The 12200-nt window shown below is 41.9% G+C and overlaps 1 long non-coding RNA gene across 2 annotated transcripts; it reads left to right on the forward strand.

Annotated features, from left to right (window-relative positions):
* Positions 1-486: 486 nt before the first annotated feature.
* LOC125896416 (uncharacterized) lies at positions 487-10385 on the forward strand. Of its 2 annotated transcripts, none has more exons than XR_007450256.1 (3): positions 487-547; positions 903-997; positions 9098-10385. It is a non-coding gene; the product is annotated as an uncharacterized LOC125896416 (long non-coding RNA). The 2 variants fall into 2 exon arrangements; XR_007450255.1 differs by lacking the exon at positions 9098-10385 and adding an exon at positions 3233-3498.
* Positions 10386-12200: the final 1815 nt, after the last annotated feature.

A 12200-nucleotide genomic window follows, 5' to 3' on the forward strand; every position in this document is an offset into this window, starting at 1 on the left:
CATTTCGCAGTTGCACGGAAACACCATGCACCATTAATCCAAAATACTCTGAAACTGAGCTGAAATTAAACGAGTGCTCATAATTTTCATAAAAACATAAATCACGTAAAACAAAGGATCAGATCCTCTGTATAACTCGACATAGCCAATCCCGATCAGTTAACAAATGCCTCGATCAGCCCCGATACCCAGCTTTTAGATCAGATCGGGACATCCCTAATTAAAAGAGTAGCCTACCATTCAGCATTTACATTATCATATATTGCATATAGATGTTACAATATAGAACTTCTGTAACCTTTTGTTTAAAAAAAAGGGACCAAAACCACATAATCATCTTTTTATTTTACATATTCTTCATACTTGTAAAAAACTGATGTCGATGTAAGCTGCCTGTTTCAGCCAGCAGGAGGCACTGTTGCGCTGTCTACTATGCAGGGATTGTTGAAGTTCGCACTGTTTGTCTCTGGCAGGACACCATAGCTTTGAGATGTGCTCCGTTTAGGACGCCATTTTCTTCTAAATTAATTGTCTCTTGCCCTATAAGGTGAGCACTGTAACAGAGTCCTGCATTATATCACAATATCAGTGCTTAAACCACACGTTTTGTTGATTTGTTCACTATAAATGAACCGTGTTTTTTAGTGTTTGATGACGTTATTGAGGCTAAGCTATGAGTGTGGCTAGCTTGCTGTTAACGGTTGATAGCATTAGCTTTTCAGTTAAGCTTATTTGAGTATGTACATTTTATGTTTGTGATTTATTCATTTCAGAGAGTCATATTTAGTTTACTCAGACAGTTATGTTTACATTCATTTAATGTATTATTTGTAAATGTTAATTATTGCTTGAGTGAGAGATTTATTGCTTAAAATAAAGTTAACTGTCTCTTGCCCTGTAAGGTTGACGATGTGGAGGATATGATGCCAGCAGCCACTGTGATAGAGAGCAGCAGAGATGTTACTGGATGTTCCCGTGAAATAAAACCACAGACAAGGTAAATCACAAATCTGAACTCTGTGTCTGGTGCCTCCTTCTCTCGCCGCACAACACTTCCCCGCAGCTATATAGAAGAAAAAATCACAATGCAGAGTCCTACAGGAGGTGTAGAGAGGGAGTCTAGTGACTGGTGTGCAGAGGCAGCAGGTTACACATACATTACCCAAAATGCAACTTGACTGCCAACATTTCAGTATGAGATTTTGTGCTATGCTATCTACCTTATTCCTAGCCCCCATGATACCATGCGTGAATTATGGACGCAACTTCCGTCGTTGAACCGAAACCGGCAGTTTCCAATGGTAACAATTTGTTTACAGTACTCTGTTTTTCTTTCCAAGAGCAATTGGGATATAAAATGTGGAACACACCACCTGTTATAGCTCAAACTGGATTATGTGATCATACCTCTGCCATCTCTGACAGCTATCTCAAAGCATTGTTTTTTTTTCCCCATTCAACCGAGCACGCTAGCAATCAGCTTGCCTTGCTCCATAAAATATTGTTCTTTAACATGGCCCGAGCTAGCTAGCTAGTGAGTCAGTCTAGGTGTCATTCTCTTCTGCAAATTCTGATTTAATACATTTTCTCTATGTTTCATGAAACTCTTGTGGTTTTATGTATCATATCAACGGTACCTTTGGCAACAGGAACAACCCCTTTTTGTTCTGGTTACACGTTCAACACACAGTTGCTGAAGACAAAAATTTAGCTGAGACTAGTTGTTAGTCGTTACAGACACTGACAGTGCAACAGGTACCAGAGCACCGCAAAGACATTTTAGAAAATGCTGAGCTAACATTAGTTAAATATTTGTTAAAAAATAAATCACTGTTTGCTAAACTGAAGGCAAATTACTTTTGAAAAGAACCAGTGTTGACGGTTAGCCACCAAGAGTAGCCACTGGGACCAACCACAGACAGTCTATGGGACTAACTAGCTTACTGCTACTTCCGCTATCTCACTGGAAGTTATTTAGTGTGTTGTTTTCAAATTATTTTGTGATCTAGCTGGATCCATGAGGCCTTCTCTCGACATGAGCAAAATCCCAAAGTTTTGCTGCTTCCCTAAGAATACTCAACTGGGTACCTCATCCCAGAGTAAAGAAAGAGCGGAGAGACCCGGTCCCAAGAGGTCATAAATTGCCAGAGCAGACCCAGTTTGGGCAGGGAATTGAGAGCAGGCAGAAGCTCCCTTAAAGAGCCTAGTGGTCTCTGTTTCTCCCAGAGTTTAACCCTCTCACCTCCTCTCATTGGCCGCTCTTTTATTCAGTAGGCTGATTTATTGGAGTTCACAAGGGAGAAATACAAGCATAGCACAGCCATCAGCCTCGCCTGTGATAAATGACCCACGCTGCTATCTTCATCTCAAGTGGGACCTACAGTTCCAATGGATGAGAAAGGGTGTGTGTGTGTGTGAGAGCATATATGTGTGTGTTCACATGTGTGTAAACCGGGGTCATGTTTGCATTATTTTTTGGATGCAATGTGGTGATGACAGAGGAAGAAATAGCAAACGATTCCTGAGGGGAGAACACAGAAATGTCTTCTTTAGGGAAATGAATTTGGATAGATGAGAATTTATTTTGCTTGTGAAAGAGGAAACAAAAGTAAGATCGACACATGACATATTTTGATACAAACCTTTTCACTGTCTTTAACTACTAATTTATAGTTGTCTCTCTTTCTCTGCCTCACCGCTCCCCCCGCTATCCCTGGTGCTGCCTCTGGCTGCCCCAATGCAACACAGCCCCTCTTCTCCCCAAATGAAATTCTTTGGAAAGTCATTTTATATCACCCTTTGACTGTGCATTGAACTGTAAAACCACCCCATTGGAAACAAAATAAAAGGATAGGAGAGGGAGAGAAGGGGGGATGGGGCAAGGAGGAGAATTATAATTCTTTGCAGGCCTTTGGTATTAACCCAAACACCAGAGCTGTCAGCAGTTCAGAGAGGGAGGTGCGAGGGGCAAACATTCAGTGTTAATTGGCACTTTGTAAGCTCTGAGCCTTCCTTTTGTGAGGGAAGTGGAAGAGAGAGTGAGTGAGCAGGAGGGGGGAGGATGGAGGGAGGGGGGAGTGGTCAGCAGAGGGGGGTGAGGCAGAGAGAGAGAGAGACAGAGAGAGAGGGAGCTCTTGTTCTTGTAGGTTTGTTGGGCCTTGTTGAGGGTGTTTACGGTTCACTTCTTATCCTTTGTTAATTGGGCTTTCTCTCCCCCAATGAAAAAAAAAAGAAGAATTCATGTAACCCCCAGCCTGCCACCCATGCTCCCTGTGACTCTCCCCACCAGCCCCATCAGCAAGAGAGGGATAAATGACAAGAACAGAGCGAAAGGATTGTCCCGGGAACGTCATTAAACTCATACATACGCTCAAATCTCTGCATAGGACTCCATATTTAATCAGCTTAAATGCAATTGGAACTGTTTGGGTTGTATTCTCGTGCAATTAACTGCGAAGCGAAAGCAGAATCAGCAGCGACTGTTATTATAAACTATTATAAGGCCACAATGTTTGAGTATTTTTAAACCAAAACAGTCATTGCTGTTCAGGTGTTTGTGTGGCATTTTGCCTCGCTGTATATACAGTCATCTTTTCCTTCTGAGAAGAACTTGAATTACTAAAACCACTGGAGCTGGATCTGGATTATATGCACTTTAAATATATTAACCCTACTGTTCTCTTACTTTGGCAACTATTGTGTTAACAGAACAATGTGCTCATTATGCATCTTGTGAGTTTTTACATCTTATTATGATTTCTATTAAATACTGAGGTGGCATGATAATGTAAGGAACTAATTTACCATTACTGTGACTTTGTTAACACACAGTTAAAAGTGTATTTCTGTGAGCAGACATCTTTATTAAAATGTTAAACTTCTTCCCCTCTAACTTAATCTGATGCCCTCTGTGTTAATGGTGATACAGACGAGCAGGAGCAACGTCAGACCATTAGGTACAGGATGTAAAAACACCCCGTCTGTCCTCATTGTGGATCCTCTCCTTCCGCCGATGTGTTTGGAGTTATCTGAAATAATTAAACAGGAAGAGATTGGCAGAGAAAGAGAGAGAGAGGGAGAGGGAGAGGGAGAGGCACCTGTCTTTGAAAGGGAGAGGGGAAGAGGGGGTGTTGTTGGCATGAGGCTGGTGCACTCTGCTTCACAGCACCTCTGGCCTCTTTCTGTCTTTCCCTCTCTCTCCCACTGACTGATGTAAATAATAATAGTGCCAGGACTGAAAGGACACAGGTGTCAACCATTGTGCTGCTCTGAATGGACCTGGGGGAAGGAGGTCAGGGGTCACAGGGCCACCTCAGCCACCTCTCACACCCACAGTTTTTATTCACACTGACGCTCCCTTTCATAGGTTTTCCATCTCCCCCCCCAGCCCGCTCCTCCTCTGTCTCTCTCGCTCACTCTCTCCTTTTGTTATCATAGCTCAATGTTTTGTGAAAACTTTTCAGAGGTCATGCACAAGCTCAGTATTCAGGAAGATTAACATTCTTTTGAAAATTAATCAGCTCACACAACAGCGCAGATCAATGGCTGGGTTCAACCTGAGGAGCCAATAAATGGAGGAAATTTGATTGTAGATAACTTTTACACCGCCGACAATATCTGCTAAATATTTATGGGATTCTTCTGCTGACACCAGCCTACTTGCATCTTACAGTAAATGTGCACGTTTGTTTTATTTGGCAACATCATGCTGCTGCTGTGGTACAGTTGCTTCATTATTATGTGCTGTGACTCTGAAAGTTGTGCAGTTAAAAATGTTTAATTCTCCAACACATTGTCACTCCAACCTCGTCACATATCGACATTTGGTCATGGACTTTCCACATCCAGATACAACGTGAAAGGTTCCCCTGGGTGCGCCATTAAACGAGACAGCAACTGGCTGTGTATCATGCTGACGTTAAAGTTTGGCTTTTTTCGTCAGTGTCTGATCTTACAAGTCACTGCCCAAATGCCGGATTTCACCGACTTTGGAGTGAGACCGGGTTGAATTCACATTTCCAGACTGTACAGTGAGAAGCATTTAAGAGAAAGGAAAATACACTTCTTCACTTTTTTGCCAAGAATTAAATACTAACATTATTACCTCTCTCATATCTGCCATTTAAATACATTTCCTAGCTGGAAACTGCTAAGTTAGCTGAGGTTAGCATTGAGTCAGGAGTTGGGGGAAACAGTTGGCTTGGCTCTGTACATAGGTTGTATTAAAATCTGCCTACCTCACCTCTGAAGCTCACTGATTAACAATCTCATTTCTTGAATTTGTACCAAAAAAAAGTATGAGAACATAAATTTGCCGTTTTACAAGGGGCTATTTGAACATCAGTTAGTCATGCTACGGTACCTTGAATTTGTGAATAAATTTTGTTTTTCTCACATACCTGCCCGGAAAACTGCAAACATGTTGATTTAATGATTGTTTGGGGACCACTTTTATGTTTAGAACTATGTCAAAACTTCCATTGAAAAGCTCTCACACCAGTACTTTTCAAATGTATGCATTTTCACTTAAACCTCACTGTTTAAAACTGAACTTAAAGTGAATCTTAACTCTGCTCACTTCAGAGCCAGACTCCAATACTAATTTTTTTTGTTGTTGTTGAGCAAACATGCATGTGTTTAGCAAGTACTGAGCATACTTCAATAAAATGTGACTTGCATTATACTGCATGATGTAGTTTTGCTGTTGGTAAACATGCTCCTCTATCGATTGATAAGTCAATATGCTGTTTTTCTTGGCTTCAAAAATTCAAAGTAACACAGCTGACTACTTAATTTAAATGGTCATTTTGTGCACGGTGAAGTATTCCTTTAAGTGAGAGTGCCACTACTAGGCAACAGCAACATGGATGCTATCATCATAGTCTAGATAAGTGGTTCCCAACCGGTTCAGCCACAGGATTCAGATTTGTCCTTAGTAATTAGTTCAAAATCCACACAGTTTAATATGTTCAGCGTCATACTTGTTTTTGGCCTTGTTGTTAAGCTAGTTTGCTGTCTCTGTTAAGCAGCTGTCTGTTATTCAATCATTTTACAGCAGGAAACGGCTAGGGCTGTGACAATAACCGCATCACCGCAATACTGCGGTCACGTGATGCCTACCGTGGCAAAGAGGTCATCACCGCACCAAAAAAAAAAAAAAAAAACTGATTCATCATGGCGGTGGATCTGATTCCCAAGCCAAATGTTAAAAAAATACTCCAACGATTTGGGATTTATGCCTTTTCGCTATCATTTTCATATTGAGACAACATGATGGATATCGTTTTTGTGTCTGTACGTCCGGCGCTGTGATCCGCGGAGGGATACACCGGTGAGCAGGCACAGGCATAGACGTAGCCTGTAAACAAAACTCAGCTGTTTATTTAGCTTAGCGATATCTCCGGACTATAGTAGCTGCAATGGACGACTTTGAATGCGATTTTGAGGAGTTTCTTGTAGCGGACACAGACCCAAAGCCATACCTGTCTGAGCCGGAGTACACAGATGAGGAACTCCCAGGTGTTGGATGCTGAGCGGGCGAGAAGAGAGGCTGAATCCTACGGAGCGGCGGAGCAGCAACAGGCCGAGGGGAGACGGAGGTCAGGGGAGAACTGGTGGTGTAGCTGCAGGGCTAGCTAACATATTCCTACGGAGGTGGAATCATTTTGCTGCACAGAATGGGATTTGGTGCTACCATCGTTGGGGAGATTTATCATCAGGAGGAAAACCGCCACAGAGAGTGCATCACAAGGAGTAAAAACTTTGCAGCAATCACTAAGTTAAACTGGAAAAAACGCCCAGGCCTGCAGGAGCTGATGGACAGCTTTCAGTCGAGTGAGTAATATCGTCCGTGTCGTGTCTTTGTTTGCTTTTACCGAGTGACCTAGCGTACCTGTCCCAGAGCCAGCTGCAGCTGTGGCTCACCGGTGTATCCCTCCGCACAGGACGTAAACACACTATAGTTCATGTATCAAACCTCTTCTAAAACGGACTCTCGTTTTTTTAATTAATGTTTAAACATTTATTTTAAATGCACGTGCAGAAATGCCAGCTTCAGGGTTTCTGTAACGTTTATTTGTTCACTTTTACTGTAGGCAATGATATCCATCATGTTGTCTCAATATGAAAATGATAGGGAAAGGGCATAACTCCCAAATCGTCTGAGTATTCCTTTAAGTCGCCAATTTGGGCACATTTTGGATTTGTGCCAGATGACAAGGGGCAGCCAGTGAATTTGGTTGAGGCAATATGCCGTGTTTGTCGGAAAGAAGTATCAGTTTCTCGAGGAAATACGATGGGGGGTGGGGGGTTTGGGGGGAGCTGTGACGTATCACCGCCATACCGCGGTGATACGTCACTCTGTCACCGCTGTGAGAAAAAATACATACTGTCACAGCCCTAGAAACGGCACTTCAAAATAAAAGCTCTGTGATGGATATTGACTGCACTTCAAAATAAAGTGTGTTTTGTCTTGACACATTCGCGAGTCACTTGCGGTCCAGTGTTTAGGTCTAGTTGGGAACCACTGGTCTAGAAGCCACAAAATCTAGCAATTTAGCAAGCTAGTGAGCGGGTAATGTAATACAGGAAATGCAAAAGCTCAATACGACTTACCATCCACCAAAAAATAAACTTCTGTGGTCTCCATTTCTGAGAACATCGGCAAACGTGTTGCAAGTCTTGAACTCTGAACTTTCAGAAAATGTCCACTTACACTACAAAAGGGGGACATTCATGTGGACTTGTCTTGTGAATAGTAAACACAACCCTATATGAAGGCAGCATATGTGCCAGATGAGTTGCTGGACTTTATGCTAAGCTAAGCTAACTGGCTGCTGCCTCCAGCTACATATTTATTGTACATACATGAGACTGGAATCAAGTTCTCGACTAATTCTTTGCAAGAAACCAAAATGTCAAATGGTGTCTTTGATGTCCAAAAGAGATTTCTATGAATGCATTTGACTTAAAACAGAACAGTTGAGTGACCAATAAAATTACATTTCATTACAGTAGATATATATTTTCCTCCTTTTATCTTCATCCCAGGAGTACCGTCTTCCAGTGTCACAATATAGGCTCACACTGACATACATATAATACATCTGTGTGTGTTACCTCTTGGTCTCGGTTTTCTCTGCCATCCCCACTTCCACCTTCACACAGGATGCTCCTGAGTCCCATTCTCACCAGTTGGTAACCCATTTCCAAACCAGTGGGTGATAAATGTCACACACACACACGTAATAGACACAAGCTGGCGAGCATGCATGACACGACACGTGTGTCGAGGCCACTCTCTCTGTATTGCTCAAAGTAACTGGAAGATGGAGCCAGACGGAGATTTGTGGGGCAGTGTCCTTTGTGCTCAAAGACGCAGGACAAGAAAGAATCATAAATTGGGACCGGTGCATGACGGTTGAGGTGCACTGTACGACTGCCATGGATAGGTGACTATTTATGGTCTGAAACATGACATTTCTGCTGCATCAGCTAACGTTGTGGGCAAATATAAAACCGAGGACATACTGCGTGCTATCCGGAAAAGGGTTATGGACTTATTTTACATGTCGTTTGATTTTACTACTGTAGCACATATACAGATTGTCTTTCTTTATCGGTCGACATAGAGATTAAATAATACGCTGTATCACGGACATTAAAGCAGAATCCAACCTCCGTTACAAATGTCTGTAAGTAAGAGTCCAATCGGCCAATCAGTCTACCACCTTTCAAGTTTTATGTGTAGTCAGTAAAGCAGCCCGCCTCAGCTTTGGTCTTGGCCTTGGCTGTTTGCAATCATAATGAAAATGTTTGATCTTGATATAGAGCGCAGTGTAAAACCCTGGGGAAAGCCTCCATGATGCTGAACCAATAGAGTAGAGATTATGTAAGTGTAGTGTTGTTTAATTTGCAGCATGCAAACTGAGAAGGGACAAAATAAATCCATCCATGGTGCTATATTTTGTGTGTGTTGCGGTGGGTGTTGTGGGTGGATGTTCCTCAGCCTATAGGATCCACACTTGGTGAAGATGGAGATGCTTGAGAAGGGTGAGAGGATTTATTGCCTAGCATTAGGAGCACTAATCTGTTGCAGGTGTTTCTGGCTGTTCTCCCGGGCCATGCCTGCTCTCCTCCCCGGGAGGCCCCACCATATTTGTGTGTGTGTGACAGAGAAAGAGACAGAAGGAGCGAGAGGAGTTCTTTCCACGGCATCTGCGGGGAGATTATACCATCTCTACAACCCTCTCAAATCATCAAGACTGTCAAGATAAGGACAAAGAGAACATGAAGTCCTTTGACACCCCTCCATCAGTCACATTAATCAAGAGCCACAAAGCAAGGTGCAAGAGAACTGCAAAAACTTTAAATAAAGAATCAAGGCCACTTCCTGCTCCAGGAGCGTCATTTATATGCAGGAGAAAGTGCGCTTCATTTTGTTTCTCAACTTTTCAAGTAACACTACAGTTTTCAGCGAGGCATTTGGTTTTGACAGTGACAACTCACTCTGGGTATACAGTAGAAACCCACTTTATCAGCAGGGTACAACGTCTGGGGTGTATTACAATGACGAAAAGACCACCAGGATGGATTGAGCCAACAGCTTCATAGGAAGCCTGCAGTGCTTTTGAGGGATGATGAACAAAGACACAAAGGAACCCACTGAGAAAGTCCTGCTCTGTAGGAAGTCTGCAACGCCTACTGTGGCCAGCAATAGAGAGACGGAACTGAGTGAAATAGAGAAGAATGGAGATGGAGGGGAATCCAGGGGTGGAGAACAGAGAAGACAGGAAAGGGAACAGGGAGGGTGAGGATTGATATGGTGATGGAGGGTGTAGAAAAAAAAACAGGTTGTTCAATCTGTGTGAACATATGGGAAACAAATACTTTGGTGTTTAAGATAAACCAATTCAAACCAATTTGTTATATCACCTTAAAATACGTGAGTCTGCTATCAGGGATTTTTCAGGGAATGGCCTTCACAGGCTGCTGTAGAAACGTGAAGTCATCTCACTTTACTTCTTTGGCACTACTGCCCTCATGTGGACAATCCAAGTAACATCTCATCTAGATTAATGTCTCCTTTTCAAGCGGTATTGAGTATGTATTAAAGTGTGTTGTTAAAATCACAAGTCTCCACCTCACCTGCACCACCTGCACTCCTGATTAGACCACTCCCCCAAGACTATAAAACTCCACCCTTCGACTTGCCTTTTTCCCTCCAAACATACCAGGTGGAACAAAGAGAGGACTGATGTCAAAGCTGATGTGAGTGCATATGTACTTTTCACACTTAGGACTGACGTTGTTGTGTTTATTGTTCGAAGATTCCTGAGTTTAAACTGTTGGTAAAAGAAGAAAAAAGAGTAATGCATTTATGACATAACTGATACCTAATTTAATAATATTATTTTCAGTAATGTTATTGTTTAACATAATGCAGAGTGTTAACATTTTCTTTGAATATTCCTTGTTATAGAAAAAAATCATCCGACAACTACCAACTGGTCAACTACCCTGTCTGTAATAAAATGTTGAAATGGCTCCCTGGGTCCTTTGTGTTCAAATGTGCATCCCATCATCAGATGTTCTGTGAGCTAGCAGTATAGTGTATTACGACATGTTTTGATTACAGATTAATTAAATGCAAATATAATTAGTCAAAGACTTCTTTTGGACCTCAGTGACACTGTTTATGAGGTGTCCTGTTGGTCTAGTTTGACTATTCAAAGGTCCAGAGTGTAGGATGTAGGGGAACACATTGGCAGAAACGGAATATAATATAGACACCTAAGTTTTAAGGTGTATAATCCCCTTTAAATAAAATTTGTTGTGTTTTCATTACCTTAGAATGAGCCAATTTTAGGGAGGGGCTCATCATCCACGAAGATTGTCATATCACACCGCCATGTTTCTACAGTAGATCAGAACGAACAAACCATACACTGGCTCTAGATCTGGCCATTGGCGTTTTTGCATCAGCCACTGTAGTTAGCATCCCCTCGGCAACAAGAGAACAACACTGATTTTTTTTAACATTAAACTTATTTATTCTGTGTTTTTATGGCTTTAAATCACCAGGTTTGTTTGATTTGGAGAGGACGAGACCTCTGGATAATTCAACTCCTGGTTAAAGCCTCCTGAACGCTGGATCTTAAATTATGCTAAGAAAGGTGAGCACACATTAGCAGGTGCTGGGATAATAGCCTGGCATGGCAAATAGCGTTGGAGACACACTGATTTGTGATGTGAAACAGCTACACTCTGTTTTTACTGGTTAAAACATTAAGTTATCAGAAAAAAGGTCAAAACACATCGCAGGTGCTGGACGAGCGACCCATCTGTGATGTGCTGAACTGCATAGGAGAAACAGATTTGTCACATGAAACTGCTTTGGTTTTAATCACCTGATCCATTTGTTTTGGATATGAAGAGACCTCTGCAGATAATTTAGCTCCTGGTAAAAATCTCTGGAACAATGAACACTGAATGAATTCTAATTGGGAAAAGTTTCATTCATGTTATCGTGTCAACCAACATAGTAAGGAGCCCCTGCACGAGTAGTGTTGGAAAAACACAGATTTTTTAATGTAAAACCTGCTTTATTTTGTGTTTTTACTTGAGTGAAAAAGACCTCTTCCGATAATTTAGCTCCTGTTACAAACCAAGTGAACATCTGGATCTTTAGTTATCATAGAAAAATGGTGAGCGCACATAGTGGGTGTTGGGTGAGTGGCCCATATGCGGCAGGCCAAATAGCAGAAGAAACATTGATTGTTAATGTGAAATGGCTTTACTCAGTGTTTTTACAGGTTTAAATACCCGGGTCAGTTTGTTTTGGAGAGGAAGAGCCCTCTGCAGATAATTTGGCTCCTGGTAGAAACCTCCTTAGCAATGAACACTGAAGGAATCTTAAATGGGGGTTCATGCTTGACACATAGAAGTTACAGCTTGTTGCAATCTGCAATCCTCACCACTAGATGCCAGTAAATCCCACACACTGCTCATTTAAGACTGTACAAACATCTGAAGTTTGATTCCAGCCAGGTAACATTTGTTGCAGATCATTCCCACCCTTTCTTCCCTCTTCTCTCCTTTCAAATCTTGACCGTTGATTTTTAAATTAGGGCAAAAATACCTCCCAAAATTCTTTAAAGTGTTTCACAAGCAAGAGAAATACAGTGTGAATGGAGGAAATG

Source organism: Epinephelus fuscoguttatus, linkage group LG10 (genome assembly GCF_011397635.1).
Source record: "Epinephelus fuscoguttatus linkage group LG10, E.fuscoguttatus.final_Chr_v1".
NCBI classification, from domain to species: Eukaryota; Metazoa; Chordata; class Actinopteri; order Perciformes; family Serranidae; genus Epinephelus; species Epinephelus fuscoguttatus.